Raw genomic sequence first — 23,285 nt, forward strand, 5'->3', positions numbered from 1 at the left:
CGGACATCCTGAAACACCTCTTTTTGTTCAAGAATAGGCTGCCATATTTTGTAAGCAGAGACCAAAGACCACATAAAATATTTCTCTTAAAACCTCCAAGGTTGGGAAAGTTGTGAAAAGTCCCAGTATGAAATGTTTTCAGAAGCTTTCCCCAGCATCCAGTCTTGCTTATTCAGAAGAATATTTGCAGTTAGTTGTTTTTCTAAGCATGTCTGAATTCTGTCATTGCAACATGCAAAAAGGCAGCTAGCTGCTTTCTTCCTGTATATGTTTTGCTCTTAAGTAACGTAGACCTGAAATAGCCCAACTCTCCAGCTTTGTCTTCACAAGCATAGAAAACACCTAACCTCTTATCTATTTATTATAAGCCTTCACATAAACTACTTATTACTCAGTGATGCCTATCTTTGGCTTTCATTAAAGGAAATGTAGTAGCTGTATCCACAAAAACTCTTAAAATTAAGTCATATTTTCATTAATTATTTAATGTAGTCTATATGTGCCACACATGATGCTTGTTTCTGAAAAGATGAATGAGTTCTTTGCCTGAAAGAGTTCACACTTTTGTGGGGAAATGTGGTCTTTTTCCTCTGGGAGAAGGAGTATAGTCCAAGAAGATCGATTTGAAGTTGGGCTAAAGAGATCCAGCTCAGCTAATCACAGGATAGAGAGTGAGGAGAACGCATTGATCTGTCACACCAGAAGAGAAACACTGCTCAGAATTATTTTTAGTTTGCCCTCCCAGTCTTTAAGTGGGATATGGACCAGGGCGGGAGCCAAGGGCTCTGTAAAGAGCCCCTATTCAGGTGAATAGGGGCAAGGCTTATCCTCTGTTCTTTTCACTTTGGAGTGGACATTAATGATCTTTTTCTCCTGTTTATTGAGAAACCAATTATGGTTTGCTCTAAACAAGCTAACATGAAGACTTCATTCCCTTTTGAAGGGAATGAAGTGATTTGAATGTCTTTATCTAAATGAGTGAAAGCATTTCTGCTTTTAAACAAAAGAATCCAGCTCAGTCTTTCGATCATAGCAATGACTTTATTTTTCTTATCTTCTGAGGAGAAATTTCAAACTAGGGAAATCTGCTAAATCAACAAAACATGTGTTTGAAGTTTTCAGCAGCAAATCCCAAAGGCTGCCAAGAAATTAGTTCAGAATCGGAATTTACTGTATATATCACTTTATTATATAATACTTAGAGTTGGTCATTTTGAGATGTCTGCATAGATAGTTTTTCTTCTGAGTATATCCCTTCCTCCCCAGAGTATGAATTAGGTCATTCAGTATTTGAATATCCATCATGACCATGATGATGCCATGGCAAATTTCTAAAGTTATGCTTTTTATGATGCTGGTATTGATCTTTAAATGTTAAATTTCATTCATCCACTGTACGTCTTTAATGTACGAGTATTTGCAACCTCATGCCTCTAAATTTTCTCCAATTTTTCTGCTCTCAATTAGTAGGCACCATACTGGCCAACAGCTTTATACAGTGGTCAAAGGCAGGGAAAGAAATTATGTCCCATCTTCTTGGTAAAAAAAAAATGCTAGAAAAGCCAAAGTACACTAGGAGTTACCCTAAGATGAAATGTTGACTTACCTTGGGGCTACTTTGCCTTTACTTACATCCTAGAAATTTGCCATGAAGATTCGGGTTAGTGGCTGTTTTGCCGTTCTCTAGTTAAACGACCCTAGAAAACTTACATAATACCTAAATCTTAGTTTTCTCATCATTTTTATACAATTTATAGTATCATTCCCACCCATTTCACAGAGTTGCCAAGGAAATCAAATGACTCTTTGTGTAAGTGCCCTGTGTACACTGTCAAGCGCTTCACAAATCTAAGTCCTCTAAGCATTAGGCTGGTGCAAAAGTTATTGCAGTTTTTGCCATCGCATGTCATGGCAAAAACTGCAAAGACCTTTGCAGCAACCTAATACTAAATTGGTCATGTAGTATCTCTGTTAGTGATGCCCTTGGGGGTGGGGCTCACAGCCATTTACTCAGGCCTCTCAGCACATTGCTGTGTGTGTGTATCTATGTGTGTTTTATGTTTATATATTTAGGGTGTACAAGTGCAGATTTCTTGCATGCATATATTGCAAGGTGGCAAAGCCTGGGCTTTTAGTGCACCTATCACCCGAATAGTGGGCATTGTACCCAACAGGTAATTTTTCAGCTCTCACTCCCCTCCCACCCTCCCACCTTTCATAGTCTCCAGTGTGTATTATCCACTCTGTATGTCCATGTGTACCAACTGTTTGGCTCCCACTTATAAGTGAGAACATGCAGTATTTGACTATCCATTTCTACCTCTCAGCACATTGTACTTGTATCTCTTGCTAAGCAATAGGGAAAGCCCCTGTAGGTGGGGTCTGAGGAGCAGGGCACAGGAAACCCAAAACTCTTATAATGCGTCATTCATTCTAGCTAATTAAGACCTGAGCTTAGTAGTAATACTTCAGGGGAAACAAAACCTATTTCCCTAGATTTCAAATTTATAACCTATAATTGGAGATTAAAAATTAAGTTTCTAGTTTCAAAAGAGATTCAGTGATTACTCAAGAAGAAAAAAATGTACAAAACTAATCATTGGCAGTAAGTGGACATAACATTAGTTAGTGGACATAACATTAGTTAGTGGACATAACATTAGTTAGTGGACATAACATTGCCCAGAAAGTGAGAAGACCTGTTTGATCTTTCGTTCTCATTCCCTGACCCCCAGGATTCAAGATCCTCAGCTGTAAAACCAGGTTGGCTTGAGTGAGCCTCATGTTTCCTTCCAGCTTGGCAGTTTCATGATCCCAAATGACCCAGCATCTAACACTCCTGTCTGGCATTGCCTAACTGTTCCTGGGAACTAACGGGGCATGAAGTGGTTTCATGCTCAGTTGGGAAATATGAAGATGGGTCTGTTAATTGTGGCCAGGAAAACACATCACTTCTAACACAGAAAGAAGACAGAGGGTATGGAGTTAATCCAGAGCAGTGAGTCTGAATTACCAAACCAAAATGATTTTCCTCTTTGAGGTTAGAGGCCAAGCAGTTTGAGAAAGACTTACATAAAGGGTTGTCACTCTACTCTCTGGTTTTTGCTTTGTTATAGTGATTGCGTCTCCTAGACCATCTGGAAAGTGAAGGTAAAGAGTCCTAACTCATAATTCAGGCTCTTTCCAGAAATCTTTGTATAAACTCTTTCCAGAAACTTTGTATCTTTGGGTAAGTCACTTATCCCCTATGGGCTTCTGTTTCTTCAATTATAAAATGATTAAGTTGAATGATGAATAGATTTGTTAATAATTAGGTGAAAGGCAGGTGATCATTAATGGTAACAGTCAAGATTATGGATCATGTTATCAGCATGTGATTTATTCACTTATATTAGGGATTATTGTGGGTGCCATGGATATAGGAGCAAAAAGAAAAAAAATCAAGAAGATATATTTGCCTTCTTGGAGCTTAAATTATTGTTAAAGTGACAGCAAATAAACACACAAAAAAATAAAACACAGCATGTCAGATGGTGATGAATGCCATAGAGAAAAAGGGCAAGGAAGGGACCTAGAGAGCCCAGGATGGGAGTGGAGATAGAATGGATGAATGCAAATTCCTGAAGGAGGAGTGGTGAGCCAAGGCTGTCAAAGAGGAGAGCCTTCTCGCAGAGAGAACAGCAAGCACCAATAAGGCTGGAACTCTGTGGATTCTAGGCAGAGAGTAGGAAGAGAGGTCAGAGGTTTAACAGGGAACAGATCATATAGAGCTTTATAGGAGACTGGTTTTTAGTCAGGGTGAGATAGGAGGACACTGGAGAATTTTGAGTAGTGAAATAACTAAACCAATTTAGGTTTCAAAAAGAACATTCTGATGCACTATGGCAAACAGACAACATGTAAATCAGGGAGATCAATTAAGAGGTTGTTAAAATAAAGCAAGATGATAATAGCTTGGATCATGATGTGATAACTGTGCAGGTGGGCAGAGTGGTCCGATTCCATATATTTTCAAGATCCAACAGGATTTGTTGATGGATTAGATGCAGAGAAGAAGGGGAGTCTTGAATGACTGTAAAGTTTCTTTGGCCTGAATAGCTGAAAGGATGGGGTTGGCATTCACTGAAATGGGAAAGACAGCAGGAAGAGAAGGTTTGAGGAGGAAGATAGGAGTTTAAGTTTGAGATGATAGATATACAAATAGAGATGTTGAAAAGGCAGGTGGGTATCCTATAGTTTAGCAAAGAGAATGTCAGAACTGGAAATATACATTTGGGGGTCTTCAGTGTTTAGATGGTGTTTAAAGTGATGAGGGTGGACGAGATCACTCAGAGAGGAAAAGGAGATAGAGAAGAGTTTTGAGGATTGAGATATGAAGTGCTCAAATATTTAGTGGTCAGCAAGTCAAGGAGGAATCAGCAAAGAAACCTAAGACAGAGAGATGAGCAAGGTAAGAGAAAAACCAAGAGAGTATGATGTTCTGGAAACCAAGTTTTTTTAAAAAACGTCTTTAAAGGAAGAGGAATTAATTGACTGCATCCAATGGTGTTGATAGGCCAAGTAGGACAGGAGTGATCACTGGATACAGAACTGTAGAGTTATTATTTGTTTATTTATTTATTTTTGAGGTGAAGTCTAGCTCTGTCACCCAGGCTGGAGTGCAGTGGCATCATCTCGGCTCACTGCAACCTCCACCTCCCAGGTTCAAGTAATTCTCCTGCCTCAGCCTCCTGAGTAGCTGGTATTACGGGCACACATCACCATACCCAGTTAATTTTATATTTTATTTTTAGTAGAGACCGGTTTTTGCCATGTTGGCCAGGCTGGTCTTGAATGCCTGACCTCAGGTGATCCACCCGCCTCAGCCTGCCAAAGTGCTGGGATTACAGGCATGAGCCATTGTGCCCGGCCAAGGTCATTATTAACTTAGACAAGAGCTGTGTCAGTAATATGCTTACTGAATTCACTTCAAAAGAAAATTGGAGAAGAGAAATTGGAGATAGCTGGTATAGATGACTCAAGGAATTTTGCTATATAGTGGAGTATAAAATTGGAGCAGGAGTTGGAAGGGAAGTGATCAAGAAAGGGTTTTATTTTTAAGGTGGGTGACTATGCATCATGTTTCCTTTCTAATAGGAGTAATCTAGAAGGAGTAGAGAAAGCAGAGGAACAAGGAAGGAAAGAAGGAGAGGAGAAGAAGAGGGTTCGTGGGGAGGGGAATGGAAAAGGACAGAAAGTTAGGAGACCTGTATGGGGTCTGAGGAGGAAGAAGAATAAAGGAAGAGGAATGAAGGGGAGTGAGAAGGAAGAAGGATAAGGAAAAAATGATACAATGAAAAATAAAAATGAGAGGAGGTGCAAATATATAAAATAAAAAAAGAAAGTGAGCATATTACCACCAACCATACAAAAATAAAAGTATTATAAGAGAATACTATGAACAATTGTATATCAATTAACTAGATAACCTAAATGAAGTGGGAAAATTCCTAGAAACAGACAAGTTACCTAAACTGATTCAAGAAAATGTAGAAAATTTCAACAGACCTAAAACAAGTAAATAGATTGAATCGGTAATCAAAACCTCCCAACAAGGAAAAGTACAGGACCAGATGGCTTCACTGGTAAATTTTACCAAGCATGTAAAGAAGAATTAACACCGGTCTTTCTCAAATTCTTTAAAAAACAAAAGGAGGAAACACCAACTCATTCTATAAAGCCAGCATTACCCTGATACCAAAGACAGATGAAAACATCGTAAGAAAAGGAAATTACAGCCAATATCCCTTATGAATATAGATGCAAAGATCCTCAACAAAATACTAGGAAACTGAATCCAACAACATGTTAAGAATATTACACACCATAATTAAGTGAGATTTATCCCAGGAATGCAAGGGGGTTAACATAAGAAAATTAATCAATATATCACATTAATAGAATTGAGGGGGATAGGAAGCTACATGATCATCTCAATTAAGAAAGAAATGGCAGTTAACAAAATCCAACATCTTTTTATAACAAAATCTCTCACAAACTTAGGTATAGAAGTAAATTTCCTCAACATGATAAGGGGCATTTATGAAAAACCCCCAGTTAACATCATAGTTAATGGTGAATGACAAAGTATCCTCCTTCTAAAGTCAGGAATAAAACCATGATGCCCACTTTCACCATCACTATTCAACAATAATTATCTGTGTTTACAGATAACATAATCCTGTATATAGAAAAACTCCAAAGAATACACAAGAAAGCTACTAGAGCTAATAATTGACTATTAAGCAAAATTGCAGGGTGCAAGATCAACACAAAAATCAGTTGTTTGTGTACACCAACAATGAATAATCTGGAAAGGAATTAATAAAACAATTTCATTTACAATAACATCTTTTCTAATTTTTTTTAAATGGTACTTGGGGAATATAGATAGTAACATCTAAAATAATAGAACACCTAGGAATAAAATTTAACCAAGAAGGTGAAAAATGTATACACTGGAAACTATGAAACACTGCTGAAATAAATTTTAAAAGACCCCAAATAAATGGAAAGACATCCCATGTTCATGGGTATAAGACTTAATATTGTCAAGTCATAAGTACTATCCAAAGCAATCTACGGATTCAATGCAATACCTATCAGAATTCCAACAGACATTTTTGCATAAGTGAAAGAGCCAGTTCTCAAATTCATATGGTATTCTAGGAACCCCAGTTAGCCAAAACAGGTTTCAAAAAGAAGGATGAATTTGGAGGACTCAAACTACCCAATTTCAAAACTTACTACAAAGCTACAGTAATCAAAACAGTGTGGTTATGGCATAAAGATAGACATATAGACCAATGGAAGAGAATTTAGAGTCCAAAAATAAACACATACATTTATGGTCAATTGATTTATGACAAAGGTGTCAAATCTATCCAATGAGTAAAAAGTACTCTCTTTAACAGATGATGCTGAGACAACTGGATTTCCATATGAAAAATAATGAAGTAGGACCCCTACTTCACACCATATACAAAAATTAACTCAAAATCAATGACCAAAATATAAGAACTAAAATTCACAAAACTCTTAGAAAAAAAAATAAGAATAAATCCTCATGGCCATGTATTTGGCAACAGTCTTAGATGACACCAAAAGCAAGGGCAATGGAAGAAAAAATAGATAAAATTTCATCAAAACTTAAAACTTTTGTGCATCTAAGGCATTATAATGAAAGCAAAAAACAACCTACAGAATGGGAGAGAATATTTGCAGGTCATATATCTATTAAGAGTTTAATATCTCAAATATGTAGAGAACTCATATTAACTCAACAACAAAAATATAAACAACCCAGTTTAAAAATGAGTGTAAGACATTTCTCCAAAGAAAAGATACAAACAGGAAATAAGCACATGAAAAGATGGTCAATATCATTAATAACTAGGGAAATGTGAATCAAAACTATAATAAGATACCACTTCACACCTAGTAAAATGACTAACATCAATAAAACTAAACATAACAAATATTAACAAGGGTGTAGAAAAATTGGAATTCTCATACATTACTGTTGAAAATGTAAAGTGGTACAGCCTCTGTGGAAAACAGTTTGATGGTTGCCCAAAAAACTATATATAGAGTTACCATATGACCTGCAATTTCACTTCTAAGTATGTACCCAAAAGAATTAAGGCAGAGACTTAAACAGATATTTGTACACCAGTGTTCATCGAAACATAGTTCACAATAGCCAAAAGGTGGAAACAACCCAGTGCAACCTAAATGCAAAAATACTATAAACATAGGGGAAAAATTAACTATTATTTATATATGTTTAATTAATTTATTTTTATTTTGTTATTATTATTTCTTGAATCTCACTCTGTCACCCAGGTTGAAGTACAGTGATGATTTCAGCTCACTGCAATCTCTGCCTCCCAGGTTCAAGTGATTCTCCTGCCTCAACCTCCCGAGTAGCTGGCACTACAGGCATGTGCTACCATGCCCAGCTAATTTTCTTGTATATTTAGAAGAGACGAGGTTTCACTATGTTGGCCAGGCTAGTTGTGAACGCCTGATCTCAAGTGATCCATCCGCCTCAGCCTTCCAAAGTGCTGGGATTACAGGTGTGAGCTGCCACACCCAGCTGAGTCCTGTCTGTAAGTAAGCAAGAGAAGATAGGATCAACTACACACAAGAAGGGACTGGGCTTTGATACGAACATGGATAATTCATCCATACATAGTAACAATAATGAAAGTCAAGAGACTGTGAACACAAATGCAGACAGTAGGTTTGGAGGTGAGGACCGACTGTCAGTCTTCATTGACCATAAACCCTTGAACTTACACCTTTCTTACAGTGTTTATTTCATTCTTCCTAGTGGGTTGTTGGTAAATCTTCCCCTTAACCATCATTTCACTTGCAAGCTTCGTAAAGGTAAAGACAACGCCTTATTCATTTTGAATTTCCATAGAACCTGGTATAACATTCAGAACGAGTGAGTGAATAAATCTATGGATACAGTTGACAATTGGCTCCTAAGAGTTGAGTTGATTTCTCTTCATCTTCAGTTTTGTTTATATTCTCGACTTCTGTGTTATACATGAATCAAATATGCTTGGTGAGAAACTTTCTTAGCATCCATCCAACTGTACAGTTGTGTGATAATCTTCTCATGTTCCTTTTTTAGAAATTTCTTTTCAGGATGTTCTATTTAATTTAATTTAATTTGTTTTTAGAGACAGGGTCTCATTCTGTTGCCCAGGCTGGAGTGGTGTGATCATGGTCCACTGCAGCCTTGAATTCCTGGGCCCAAGCAGTCCTCTCACCTTGGCCTCCCTAGTAGCTAGAGCCACAGGTACACACCACTATACCTGGTTAATTTTTAAAAATTTTTTATAGAGATGAAGTCTCACTATGTTGCTCAGCTGGTCTCAAATCCTGGCCTCAAGGGATACTCCCACCTTAGCCTCCCAGTGCACTGGGATTACACATGTGAGCCACCACATTCAGCCAGGATCTTTTATTCTTAACTGGAATTTCATCCAGTATGGTTCATTGCAAAAAGTGGTGTGGAAAATTCTGAGGAAAAAAATGACTCGGTCTCAGAGAACTGAATATCTAGTTTCAGAGAGGAATTTATGGGATTGACTTAAAGTATTTACAAGAAAATAATGAAGATTGATGAAGGAAATTGTGAACAAATTCGGAATAATGTGATGACCAGTGCGAGGTCCAAAGCGTTTCTAATCTTTGGGTCTCTACAGTCAGTCGGGTGGAATCAATCAGAGACTTTTTGGAGCAGCAGCATTTTGAACAAAACTTTAAAAGGTGATGAAATCAAATTTAAGTGAAAGATGATAAAGAATTTTGACACCAGGATAAATGGCTAAAGCATGCCGATGCAATGAGAATACCAATGAGGGGAGACTGGCTAAACGGAGATAAGTAAGAAGACGGTAAGTTTTCTTTTAATATGCCTGAAAATCTGACAACATTTCAAGCTCTACGTTATGATTCTTGTGTAACATTTCATTTAAAGTGTAACATATCAAGAAAATTAATCCAAAAGGGATTTACTGATTGAATGACACAATTCAGGAAATGTTTTGGTACAACTGAAGAAACTTACTAAATTGTTATTATTCTGCTTTGTATTCTTATAAAATCTAAAGGTCATCACAATATTTTTCTGGAAATGGTATTAGAGCTGACATTTACTGAGTGCCACTATATGCCACACGCTATTCTATATGCTCAACATATGTTTCAGTTGTTCCTCACACCCACTCTACGAAGTCAGCCTTATTAACTACTGTTGTTACAGCTGAGGAAATGAGGCACAGCAAGAGTCATTTAACTGTCTCAAGGTCATGTGGCAGGTCAGGGTTCGCATCTGGACTCTGTAAGTCTTTAATTCATATAATGCGTGGCACCTCTTCTTCAACAACGGCAGTCAGGCAAATATTTGCTCAACAAAATATTTTGCTCAAATATTTTGATTCATTTGATGTGCCATGATGCCCAGCTTATTTTTTGTAGAGATGGGGTTTTGCCATGTTGCCCAGGCTGATCTCAGACTCCTAGGGCTCAAGTGACCCTCCCACTTCCCAAAGTGCTGGGATTACAGGTGTGAGCCACCGTACCTACCCAATATTATTGTTATTAAAACTTTTCTGCCTATGACTTCAATTCAACTCTACTAAAGTAGTTTTTTTAGATGAGGTTAACATTAATTCGACATGTTTGTCTAAATCTTCACATTATTTAAATATATTTTCACAAAATATTTCCAGTTCACTGTAGAGAAATTATAATACACAGATAAATCATAAGTAAGAAATCTTAAAAATCATAATTATGCCACTACTCAGAAACTAGTGAGATACATAGATACAATACAATAGATACAATAGATAGATCTATTATTCTTTTAGATCTCTAAATTAATCAATTTATAAATATGGAGTCATATTATTCACACTGTGTTAAAATCAGCTTTTTTCATTTCATGACATAGAGCAAAGAATGTCCAATAACTATTTATCCAAAATATAATGGCTGACTGATATTCCACTGTATGAATAAATAACGTATATAGCCAATGTCCTATCAGTGAACATTTAGATTTCTACCAATTAGATATGATGAAAAATCTTGTAGTTACTCTTAAGGCACTGCCTTAATATTTTTAATTTAATTTAATATTTATTTTAACATTTTAAAGAATTTGATATAAAATTTCCTTCCAAAATAACTATAAAATTTCAACGTCTTGAAAACATCGCTAAATTATCTTTAAAAAAAAAGTATCAGTTTATACTGTCATCAGTGTGTGCGAGAGTGGCCTCTTGCTTCACCCTCAATCATAAGTTATTCTTTCTTTCTATAATCTTTGTCAGTTTGATAGGTAAAAACAATATGATGTTTTCATTCACAGTCTTTTATTATTAGTTAGGTTAAATTTCCAGGTTGATTATATAATTATATTATTCCTTCTGTAAATGATTAGTTTAAATCCTTTGGGTATTTAGAGATTGTTGTATTCATCTTCTTATAAGTTCGTAAAAGTTGTTATATATTAAATAACATTTTATCTGTCTTATAGATCAAAAATATTTTTGCCTAATTTTTCATTTGCCTTAAAAATTTTTTTGTCAGGTTAATAGCGATACAATTTAGAATCATTTCTCGGCCTTTTGGCTAAGATCAACTGTGAGATACAATTTAGAGAAAGTAAAACTTGCCCTTTTCTATGAATTTTAACAAAAGCATATAGTCATGTAACCATCACCCTATTCATCACTATATTCAATCAAAATATAGAATAGTTTCATCACCCCTGAAAAGTTCCCTCATGCTCCCTCCTTACGCAACTCTTGCCCCCAAGTAACCACTAATGTTTTCTTTCTCTGTGGTTTTGCCTTGCCCAAAACGTCATATAAATGAAATCATACAGTATGTAGACTTTGAATCTGGCATCATTCACTGAGAATAATGCACTTAAAATTTATTCACATATTAGTAGTTTTTTTTCCTTTGAATGTATTGCTGAGCAGTGTTTTTTGTACTCAAATGTCAATAGTTTCTTTATCTGTTCACTGGTTGATGTACATTGTCATCATTTCTAGTTTTGGGTGATTGTGAGTAAAAAAATAAGTGCTCATAAATATTCACGTACAAGTTTTTGTGTAGACATATGTTTTTATTTCTTGTGGTTACATGCCTAGAAGCAGGGTAAACATATATTGAACTTTACGAGAAACTGCCACACTGTTTTCCAAAGTGACTGAACCATTTTCTGTGGCTACCAACAATGTATAAGAGTTCCAGTTGCTTCACATCCTTGCTCATACTTGATATTCTCAGGCTTGTTTTCTCTTTCTTGTTTTTCGTTTCCTTTTCATTTTAGTCATTCTACTAACCATATGATGTTATCTCACTCTGGTGTTAAGTTGCATTTCTGTGTTAACTAATGATGTTGAGCATTTTTCCTTGTGTTTACTTGCCATTCTTATTTCTTCTTTGGTACAGTAGTTCTTTAAATCTTTTTCCTGTTTTAAAAATCAAGTTGGCCTGGTACAGTGGCTCACACCTATAATCCCAACACTTTGGGAGGCTGAGGCAGAAGGATAGCTCGAGGCCAGACATCCAAGATCAGGCTAGGTAACATGGAGCAAACCTATCTCTAAAAAATTAATTAATTAAAAATAAAATAAATCAAAATGAAGTTGTTTTGTTATTATTGAGTTGTGAGTGTCTTTACATATCCTAGGTAGCAGTTCTTTATCAGATATGTATTTTGCAAATTTTTTTCCCAGTCTGTGTCTCATCGTTTCATTCTCCTAATAGTATCTTTCCAAAAAGCATGTCTTTACCAAGAGTATCTTTTCAAAGAGGAAATTTTTTTATTAGCTCAAATTTATCAGTTGTTTCTTTTATGATTCCTACTGTCCTGTGTCTTATCTAAGAAATATTTGCCTATTTAAAGGAGAACAATTTTCTCCTATGTTTTCTTTTAGAAGTTTTATGGTTTTAGGTTTCACATTTAGGCCTATAATCTCTTCTCAGTTAATTTTTGCCTATGGTGCAAGAAATGGGTCAGAGTATATATAGATATACACTCTGTGTATATATCTATATAGATATATACACTCTGTGTATATATCTATAGATATACACTCTGTGTATATATCTATAGATATCTATAGATATACACTCTGTATATCTATATATATATAAAACAATTGAATATTCATATAAATATACGAATATGTAATAATGATATAAATATATCTGTAATATTATGTATGTGAATATTTAATATTCATATACATATGTTTATATGAATATTCAATTGTTCCATCACCTTTTTTTAATTACACTTTAAGTTCTAGGGTACATGTGCACACTGTGCAGGTTTGTTACATATGTACACATGTGCCATGTTGGTGTGTTGCACCCGTTAACTCGTCATTTACATTAGGTATATCTCCTAATGCTATCCCTCCCCTTTTCCCCCACTCCACAACAGGCCCCAGTGTGTGATGTTTCCCTTCCTGTGTCCAAGTGTTCTCATTGTTCAATTCCCAGCCATCAGTGAGAACATGCAATGTTTGGTTTTCTGTTCTTGCAATAGTTTGCTGAGAATGATGGTTTCCAGCTGCATCCATGTCCCTACAAAGGACATGAACTCATCCTTTTTTATGGCTGCATAGTATTCCATGGTGTATATGTGCCACATTTTCTTAATGCAGTCTGTCACTGATGGACATTTGGGTTGGTTCTAAGTCTTTGCTATTGTGAATAGTGCTGCAATAAACATACATGTGCATGTGTCTTTATGGCAGCATGATTTAGAATCATTTGGGTATATCCCCAGTAATGGGATGGCTGGGTCAAATGGTATTTCTAGTTCTAGATCCTTGAGGAATCACCACACTGTTTTCCACAATGGTTGAACTAGTTTACAGTCCCACCAACAGTGTAAAAGTGTTCCTATTTCTCCACATCCTCTCTAGCACCTGTTGTTTCCTGACTTTTTAATGATTGCCATTCTAACTGGCATCATCATTTGTTAAAGCAGACTATTTTTTATCCATTTAGTTGCCTTAGCATTTTTCTAAAAACTCTATTGGGTGTAGGTGTGTAGATCTATTTCTGGACTCTCTATTTCTCCTTTTTTATCTGTGGGTCTGTCCTTTTACCAATACCATATTACCTTGATTATTCTCACTTTATAATAAGACAAAACTTGGTAGTGAGAATACTTCAACATGATTCTTTTTCAAAATTGCTTTGCCTATTCAAGTTTTTTGCTTTTTTCATATAAACTTTACAATCAGTTTATAAATTTCTACAGAAATATCATGCCAAGATTTTTTTGTGGAACTGAATTGCATCTGTAACTCAATCTGGGGAGAAAATTTATCTTAACAAAATTGTCTTCCCATCCATGAACACAGAATATCTCTTCATTTACATAGGTTTTTTATTAAGACTCTCATTAGTGTTCTATGGTTTTTAGCACACAATTGTTAGATTTGTACACAAATGGTTCATTGTGGTTCATGCCTGTAATCCCAGCACTTTGCTAGGCTGAGGTGGGCGGGTCACTTGAGGACAAGAATTTGAGACCAACCTAGGCAACATGGTGAAACCCAATCTCTATTAAAAATACAGAAATTAGCAGGCGTGGTGATGAGTGACTGTAGGCCCAGCTACTCTGGAGGCTGAGGCATGAGAATCACTGAGCCCAGGAGGTGGAGGTTGCAGTGAACCCGGACTGCATCACCGCACCCCATCTGGGTGACAGAGTGAGACTCTGTCTCAAGAAATAACAATAATAAAATAAAAATAAATTAATTAATTTAAAAATATAAATGATAGTTAAATGTTTTTCTGTATTTATAGTATTTTTGCATTTAGGTATTTGTTGCAATGTTTGTATTTTATGTTTTAAACTACCCTTTGTCTGTCCTACATGTCACCAATGTTTCGCCTAACTTGCCATTTACTTTTTCATGTTGTTTATAGCCATATAGTTAAGTCTTTTTATTCATGCTTCTCCTTTTGTGGGAATTTATTGTATTTTAAATTACTTTAATTACCTTTACCTATATTATTTTAATCTTTTTTTATTATTATACTCTAAATTCTAGGGTACATGTGCACAACATGCAGGTTTGTTACATATGTATACATGTGCCATGTTGGTGTGCTGCACCCATTAACTCATCATTTACATTAGGTATATCTCCTAATGTTATCCCTCCCTCCTACCCCCTCCCCACAATAGGCCCTGGTGTGTGATGTTCCCCTTCCTGTGTCCAAGTGATCTCATTGTTCAGTTCCCACCTATGAGTGAGAACATGAGGTATTTGATTTTCTGTTCTTGTGATAGTTTGCTGAGAATGATGGTTTCCAGCTGCATCCATGTCCCTACAAAGGACACGAACTCATCCTTTTTCATGGATGCATAGTATTCCATGGTGTATATGTGCCACATTTTCTTAATCCAGTCTGTCACTGATGGACATTTGGGTTGATTCCAAGTCTTTGCTATTGTGAATAGTGCCACAATAAACATACGTGTGCGTGTGTCTTTATAGCAGCATGACTTATAATCCTTTGGGTATGTCCCCAGTAATGGGATGGCTGGGTCAAATGGTATTTCTAGTTCTAGATCCTTGAGGAATCACCACACTGTTTTCCACAATGGTTGAACTAGTTTACAGTCCCACCAACAGTGTAAAAGTGTTCCCATTTCTTCACATCCTCTCCAGCACCTGTTGTTTCCTGATTTTTTAATGACTGCCATTCTAACTAGTGTGAGATGGTATCTCATTGTGGTTTTGATTTGCATTTCTCTGATGGCAAGTGATGAGCATTTTTTCATGTGTCTGTTGGCTGTATCCATGTCTTCTTTTGAGAAGTGTCTGTTCATATCCTTTGCCCACTTTTTGATGGGGTTGTGTGTTTTTTTCTTGTAAATTTGATTGAGTTATTTATAGGTTCTGGATATTAGCCCTTTGTCAGATGAGTAGATTGCAAAAATTTTCTCCCATTCTGTAGGTTGCCTGTTCATCTGATGGTAGTTTATTTTGCTGTGCAGAAGTTCTTTAGTTTAATTAGATCCTATTTGTCAATTTTGGCTTTTGTTGCCATTGCTTTTGGTGTTTTAGACATGAAGTCCTTGCCCATGCCTATGTCCTGAATGGTATTACCTAGGTTTTCTTCTAGGGTTTTTATGGTTTTAGTTCTAACATTTAAGTCTCTAATCCATCTTGAATTAATTTTTGTATAAGGAGTAAGGAAAGGATCCAGTTTCAGCTTTCTACTTATAGCTAGTCAATTTTCCCAGCACCATTTATTAAATAGGGAATCCTTTCCCCATTTCTTGTTTTTGTCAGGTTTGTCAAAGATCAGATGGCTGTAGATGTGTGGTATTATTTCTGACGGCTCTGTTCTATTCCTTTGGTCTATACCTCTGTTTTGGTACCAGTACCATGCTGTTTTGGTTACTGTAGCCTTGTAGTATAGTTTGAAGTCAGGTAGAGTGATGCCTCCAGCTTTGTTCTTTTGGCTTAGGATTGTCTTGGCAATGCAGGGTCTTTTTTGGTTCCATATGAACTTTAAAGCAGTTTTTTCCAATTCTCTGAAGAAAGTCATTGGTAGCTTAATTGGGATAGCATTGACTCTATAAATTACCTTGGGCAGTATGGCCATTTTCACAATATTGATTCTTCCTATCCCTGAGCATGGTATGTTCTTCCATTTGTTTGTGTCCTCTTTTATTTTACTGAGCAGTGGTTTGTAGTACTCCTTGAAGAGGTCCTTTACATCCCTTGTAAGTTGGATTCCTAGGTATTTTATTCTCTTTGAAGCTATTGTGAATGGGAGTTCATTCATGATTTGGCTCTCTGTTTGTCTGTTACTGGTGTATAAGAATGCTTGAAGCCAGGCGCGGTGGCTCAAGCCTGTAATCCCAGCACTTTGGGAGGCCGAGACGGGCGGATCACAAGGTCAGGAGATCGAGACCATCCTGGCTAACACGGTGAAACCCCGTCTCTACTAAAAAATACAAAAAGCTAGCCGGGCGAGGTGGCGGGTGCCTGTAGTCCCAGCTACTCGGGAGGCTGAGGCAGGAGAATGGCGTGAACCCAGGAGGCGGAGCTTGTAGTGAGCTGAGATCCGGCCACTGCACTCCAGCCCAGGTGACAGAGCGAGACTCCGTCTCAAAAAAAAAAAAAAAAAAAAAAAAAGAATGCTTGTGATTTTTGCACATTAATTTTATATCCTGAGACTTTGCTGAAGTTGCTTATCAGCTTAAGGAGATTTGTGGCTGAGACAATGGGGTTTTCTAAATATACAATCACGTCATCTGCAAACAGGGACAATTTGACTTCTTCTTTTCCTAACTGAATACCCTTTATTTCTTTTTCTTGCCTGATTGCCCTAGCCAGAACTTCCAATATTATGTTGAATAGGAGTGGTAAGAGAGGGCATCCCCGTCTTCTGCCAGTTTTCAAACGGAATGCTTCCAGTTTTTGCTCATTCAGTATGATATTGGCTGTGGGTTTATCATAAATAGCTCTTATTATTTTGAGATACATTCCATCAATACCGAATTTATTGAGAGTTTATACAATGAAGGGCTGTTGAATTTTGTCAAAGGCCTTTTCTGCCTCCAGATAATTATGTTGTTTTTGTCTTTGGTTCTGTTTATATGCTGGATTTCGTTTATTGATTTGTGTACGTTGAACCAGCCTTGAATCCCAAGGATGAAGTCCACTTGATCATGGTGGATAAGCTTTTTGATGTGCTGCTGGATTCGGTTTGCCAGTATTTTATTGAGGATTTTTGCATCGATGTTCATCAGGGATATGGGTCTAAAATCCCCTTTTTTGTTGTTTCTCTGTCAGGCTTTGGTATCAGGATGATGTTGGCCTCGTAAAATGAGTTAGGGAGGATTCCCTCTTTTTCTATTGATCGGAATAGTTTCAGAAGGAATTGTACCAACTCCTCCTTGTACCTCTGGTAGAATTCGGCTGTGAATCCGTCTGGTCCTGGACTTTTTTTGGTTTGTAGGCTATTAATTATTGCCTCAATTTCAGAGCCTGCTATTTGTCTATTCAGGGATTCAACTTTTTCCTGGTTTAGTTTTGGGAGAGTGTAAGTGTCCAGGAAATTATCCATTTCTTCTAGGTTTTCTAGTTTATTTGCCTAGGGGTGTTTACAGTATTCTCTGATGGTAGTTTGTATTTCTGTGGGGTCAGTGGTGATATCCCCTTTATCATTTTTTATTGCATCTATTTGATTCTTCTCTCTTTTCTTCTTTATTAGTCTTGCTAGCGGTCTATCAATTTTGTTGATCTTTTCAAAAAACCAGCTCCTGGATTCACTGATTTTTTGGAGGATTTTTTGTGTCTCTATCTCCTTCAGTTCTGCTCTGATCTTAGTTATTTCTTGCCTTCTGCTAGCTTTTGAATGTGTTTGCTCTTGCTTCTCTAGTTCTTTTAATTGTGATGTTAGGGTGTGAATTTTAGATCTTTCCTGCTTTCCCTTGTGGGCATTTTGTACTATAAATTTCCCTCTACACACTGCTTTAAATGTGTCCCAGAGATTCTGGTATGTTGCATCTTTGTTCTCATTGGTTTCAAAGATCACCTTTATTTCTGCCTTCATTTCGTTATGTACCCAGTAGTCATTCAGGAGCAGGTTGTTCAGTTTCCATGTAGTTGAGTGGTTTTGATTGAGTTTCTTAGTCCTGAGTTCTAGTTTGATTGCACTGTGGTCTGAGAGACAGTATGTTATAATTTCTGTTCTTGTACATTTGCTGAGGCGTGCTTTACTTCCAACTATGTGGTCAATTTTGGAATAAGTGCGATGTGGTGCTGAGAAGAATGTATATTCTGTTGATTTGGGGTGGAGAGTTCTGTAGATGTCTATTAGGTCCACTTGGTGCAGAGTTGAGTTCAATTCCTGGATATCCTTGTTAACTTTCTGTCTCGTTGATCTGTCTAATGTTGACAGTGGGGTGTTAAAGTCTCCCATTGTTATTGTATGGGAGTCTAAGTCTCTTCATAAGTCTCCAAGGATTTGCTTTATGATCTGGGAGCTCCTGTATTAGGTGCATATATATTTAGGATAGTTAGCTCTTCCTGATGAATTTATCCCTTTACCATTATGTAATGGCCTTCTTTGTCTGTTTTGATCTTGGATGGTTTAAAGTCTGTTTTATCAGAGACTAGGATTGCAACCCCTGCTTTTTTTTGTTTTCCATTTGCTTGGTAGATCTTCCTCCATCCCTTTATTTTGAGCCTATGTGTGTCTCTGCATGTGAGATGGGTCTCCTGATTACAGCAAACTGATGAGTCTTGACTCTTTTATCCAATTTGTCAGTCTGTGTCTTTTAATTGGACCATTTAGTCCATGTACATTTAAAATTAATATTGTTATGTGTGCACTTGAACCTGTCATTATGATATTAGCTGGTTATTTTGCTCACTAGTTGATGCAGTTTCTTCCTAGCATTGATGGTCTTTACATTTTGGCATGTTTTTGCAATGGCTAGTACCAGTTGTTCCTTTCCATGTTGAGTGCTTCCTTCAGGATCACTTGTAGGGCAGGCCTGGTGGTGACAAAATCTCTAAGCATTTGCTTGTCTGTAAAGGATTTTTTTTTCTCCTTCACTTAGGAAACTTAGTTTGGCTGGATATGAAATTCTGGGTTGAAAATTCTTTCCTTTAAGAATGTTGAATATTGGCCCCCACTCTCTTCTGGCTTGGAGAGTTTCTGCTGAGAGATCTGCTGTTAGTCTGATGGGCTTCCCTTTGTGGGTAACCCGACCATTCTCTCTGGCTGCCCTTAACATTTTTTCCTTCATTTCAACTTTGGTGAATCTGACAATTATGTGTCTTGGAGTTGCTCTTCTCGAGGAGTATCTTCATGGCATTCTCTGTATTTCCTGAATTTGAATGTTGGCCTGCCTTACTAGGTTGGGGAAGTTCTCCTGGATGATATCCTGCAGAGTGTTTTCCAACTTGGTTCCATTTTCCCCATCACTTTCAGGCACACCAATCAGGTGTAGATTTGGTCTTTTCACATAATCCCATATTTCTTGGAGGCTTTGTTCATTTCTTTTTACTCTTTTTTCTCTACACTTCTTTTCTCGCTTCATTTCATTCATTTGATCTTCAATCGCTGATACTCTTTCTTCCAGTTGATCGAGTTGGTTACTAAAGCTTGTGCATTTGTCACGTAGTTCTCCTGTTATGGTTTTCATCTCTATCAGTTCTTTTAAGGACTTCTCTACAATGGTTATTCTAGTTAGCCATTCATCAAATCTTTTTTCAAGGTTTTTAGTTTCTTTGCTCTGGTTACGTAGTTCCTCCTTTAGCTCTGAGAAGTTTGATTGACTGAGGCCTTCTTCTCTCGACTCATCAAAGTCATTCTCTGTCCAGCTTTGTTCCATTGCTGGCGATGAGCTGCATTCCTTTGGAGGGGGAAATGCACTCTGATTTTTGAATTTCCAGCTTTTCTGCACTGCTTTTTCCCCATCTTTGTGGTTTTATCTGCCTTTGGTCTTTGATGATGGTGATATACTGATGGGGTTTTGGTGTGGGTGTCCCGTTTGTTAGTTTTCCTTCTAACAGTCAGGACCCTCAGCTGTAGGTCTGTTGGAGTTTGCTTGAGGTCCACTCCAGACCCTGTTTGCCTGGGTATCAGCATTGGAGGCTGCAGAAGATAGAATATTGCTGAACAGCGAGTGTTGCTGTCTGATTCTCGCTCTGGAAGCTTCGTCTCAGGGGTGTACCCCGCCGTGTGAGGTGTGAGGTGTGAGGTGTCGGTCTGCACCTAGTGGGGGATGTCTCCCAGTTAGGCTGCTTGGGGGTCAGAGACCCACTTGAGCAGGCAGTCTGTCCGTTCTCAGATCTCAACCTCCATGCTGGGAGATCCACTGCTCTCTTCAAAGCTGTCAGACAGGGGCATTTACCTCTGCCGAGGTTTCTGCTGCTTTTTGTTTACCTATGCCCTGTCCCCAGAGGAGGAGTCTACAGAGGCAGGCCGGCCTCCTTGAGCTGTGGTGGGCTCCACCCAATTCGAGCTTCCCAGTGGCTTTGTTTACCTACTTAAGCCTCAGCAATGGTAGCCCCCCAGCTGCCCAGCCTCACTGCTGCCTTGCAGTTAGATCTCAGACTGCTGTGCTAGCAAAGAGGGAGGCTCCATGGGTGTGGGACCCTCTGGGCCAGGTGTGGGATATAATCTCCTGGTGTGCCGTTTGCTAAGACCCTTGGTATAGCACAGTATTAGGGTGGGAGTGACCCAATTTTCCAGGTGTTGTGTGTCTCAATTTCCTTTGGCTAGGAAAAGGAATTCCCTTCCCCCTTGTGCTTCCCAGGTGAGGCAATGCCTCACCCTGCTTCAGCTCTCACTGGTCAGGCTGCACCTGCGGACCAGCACCAACTGTCTGACACGCCCCAGTGAGATGAACCCAGTACCTTAGTTGAAAATGCAGAAATCACCCATCTTCTGTGTCACTCACACTGGGAGCTGAAGGCTGAAGCTGTTCCTATTTGGCCATCTTGGGCGTGCCTTCCTATATTATTTTAATCTTAATGAAAACTATAATAACTATGAAAAGGACACTATTATTCATGTTTTAAAACTTATTACACTGATATCAAAACATTAACTTTCTAACATTACACAAATCAGTAGGTTACATTAATTTTCCAAGGTTAGAGGCATTGTTGAGTCTGAGAAACTTTGTTTTACAAATACCTTTCACAGATCCTACACTCAAGGAGAAAAAACTGATAAACAAATGAACTTAACAAAGCTTCAGAGGTATCTCAGAGGGAGTATAGAACTTCACATCTGTGGAGTGATCAGGTCACTGCCTGGTAGTAGACACAGTGGTACCTCATCCATTAATTTAGTTACTGGTTGAGGCAGAACTCACAGGGCTACAATTAAAGACTCTCTTAATATTATTTTTTGGATTTTATGATTCACATGTTTTTTTCTATTAATTGAAGACAGAGATTACATCTTGTCTTGTGAAAAACACCAGATGAAGTAAGACAATTTTCTAAGTGTAAATTCATACATTTCTTAACAGGAAAAAGAAAAAGCAGCACCCCAAATATAAAATATATTATAATTTTGGATAAACTATTAGAAAGGTTGGCACATGGAGCAAAACATGACATACTATTAATGGTACCCTTGGACTGACAGACTTATGGTAAAATTTATGAATTCGTATGAAGAAATGCAGCTACTAATTACTTCCAGATGAAGATAACATTAAGCCATTGAATTAGTCAGCTTGGGCTGCCATAACAAAAGCCATGGACTTTGCATCTTAAACAACAAAAATTTATTTTTTCACAGTCTGCAGGCTGGAAGTCTGAGATCAGGGTGCTAGTTGGGTCCGGTTCTGAGGAGGACTCCCTTTCCGACTTGCAGATGGCCACATTGTCTCCTTGTCCTCACATGGTGGAAAGAGAACACGGGGTCTCTTCCTCTTCTTATTATAAGGACACCAATTCTATGAGATAGAGTTCCAACCTTAGGTCTCATCTCTACTACAGCCACATGGGGGAGTCATTCGACATATGAATTTTGCAAGGACACACTTCTGTCCTTCACAGTCTTTAAGAGAATGACACATATTTTCCACTACAGAAGATATTACTAGTTAACAAAATACAGGAAATAGCAGAGGATTGTGTGTATGGGGTTTAAGCAAACAAGATGATAACATTTCCTTAAGCTAAATATAAATGCTGATCAATGGCCTCATTTAACTCTATTACCAGAAAAGCAGCCTAAGACATACCTGTCCTCTCTTGTAACAAAACTCAAACTGTGACTCAAGAATTAAATGCTGATGGTAAATACAACAGAGTTCGGAATGACTTAATGGAATGTTCTCCTAAGCCTTCTGAGAAACATAGAAGAAGATTTATAAAATATCCCAAGTCATCATTATTCAGAAAGATCCCTACATGGATCCCTGCTACAATAAATTCTCTACAAAGAAAAGGCTCTGCATTTGGGGACAACTGACCTGCTCATTTGTCAATGGAATTTAAATAAAATTACATGGTTAGAGAGATTTTGTGTTGCTTAGGTAGAGAGAAAATGTTTCCTTCTGTGTTTTTTTAAATAAAAATAAAATCTTGGAGCTCAAAATTTTATTCAACATACTTATAAATATACTTTTATTCAACTTTGGTCCAAAAGCAGGAAGAAGTAACATAGGAAAGGAACTGAATAAGAATAGGAAAACTAAAGATAAAGAGGAGCCTATTCTCAATAAGGCATCTGAATAAACTGTTTAACTTAAAAAAATTGATTGAGCAGGGAAAGGAACAAAATGGGGAGCAAAGAAGGAGAGGATGATGATGGAAGAGCGATACTTGTGCAAATGTACAACCCATGGAGAGGAACACAGGGTAATTAGGAGGTCATGAAGCAAATGTTTAGAGAAAGTAATTACATAAAAAGTATAGGAATAATCCAGGAAAGAAATAGGTGTTAAATATAAATAAGTATGGATGATTTCACTAAAAACAAGTCATATCAGTGTGTCTGCTTTTCTTCTGTAATGATTATTAAATCAGTAGATCAAGGAAATGCTTCCAGAGATTGAGGGCAAATATGACAAAATCATAGTAAATATCCTTACAAAAATAAAAAAGAAAATGTAAGTTGGATGTTGGCTAAATTATATGGGCCACGTATCTAGTTAAATAATCATGCTCAAAGCGTATTAGTTA

The sequence above is a fragment of the Macaca nemestrina genome, chromosome 12, assembly GCF_043159975.1.
Source record: "Macaca nemestrina isolate mMacNem1 chromosome 12, mMacNem.hap1, whole genome shotgun sequence".
NCBI classification, from domain to species: Eukaryota; Metazoa; Chordata; class Mammalia; order Primates; family Cercopithecidae; genus Macaca; species Macaca nemestrina.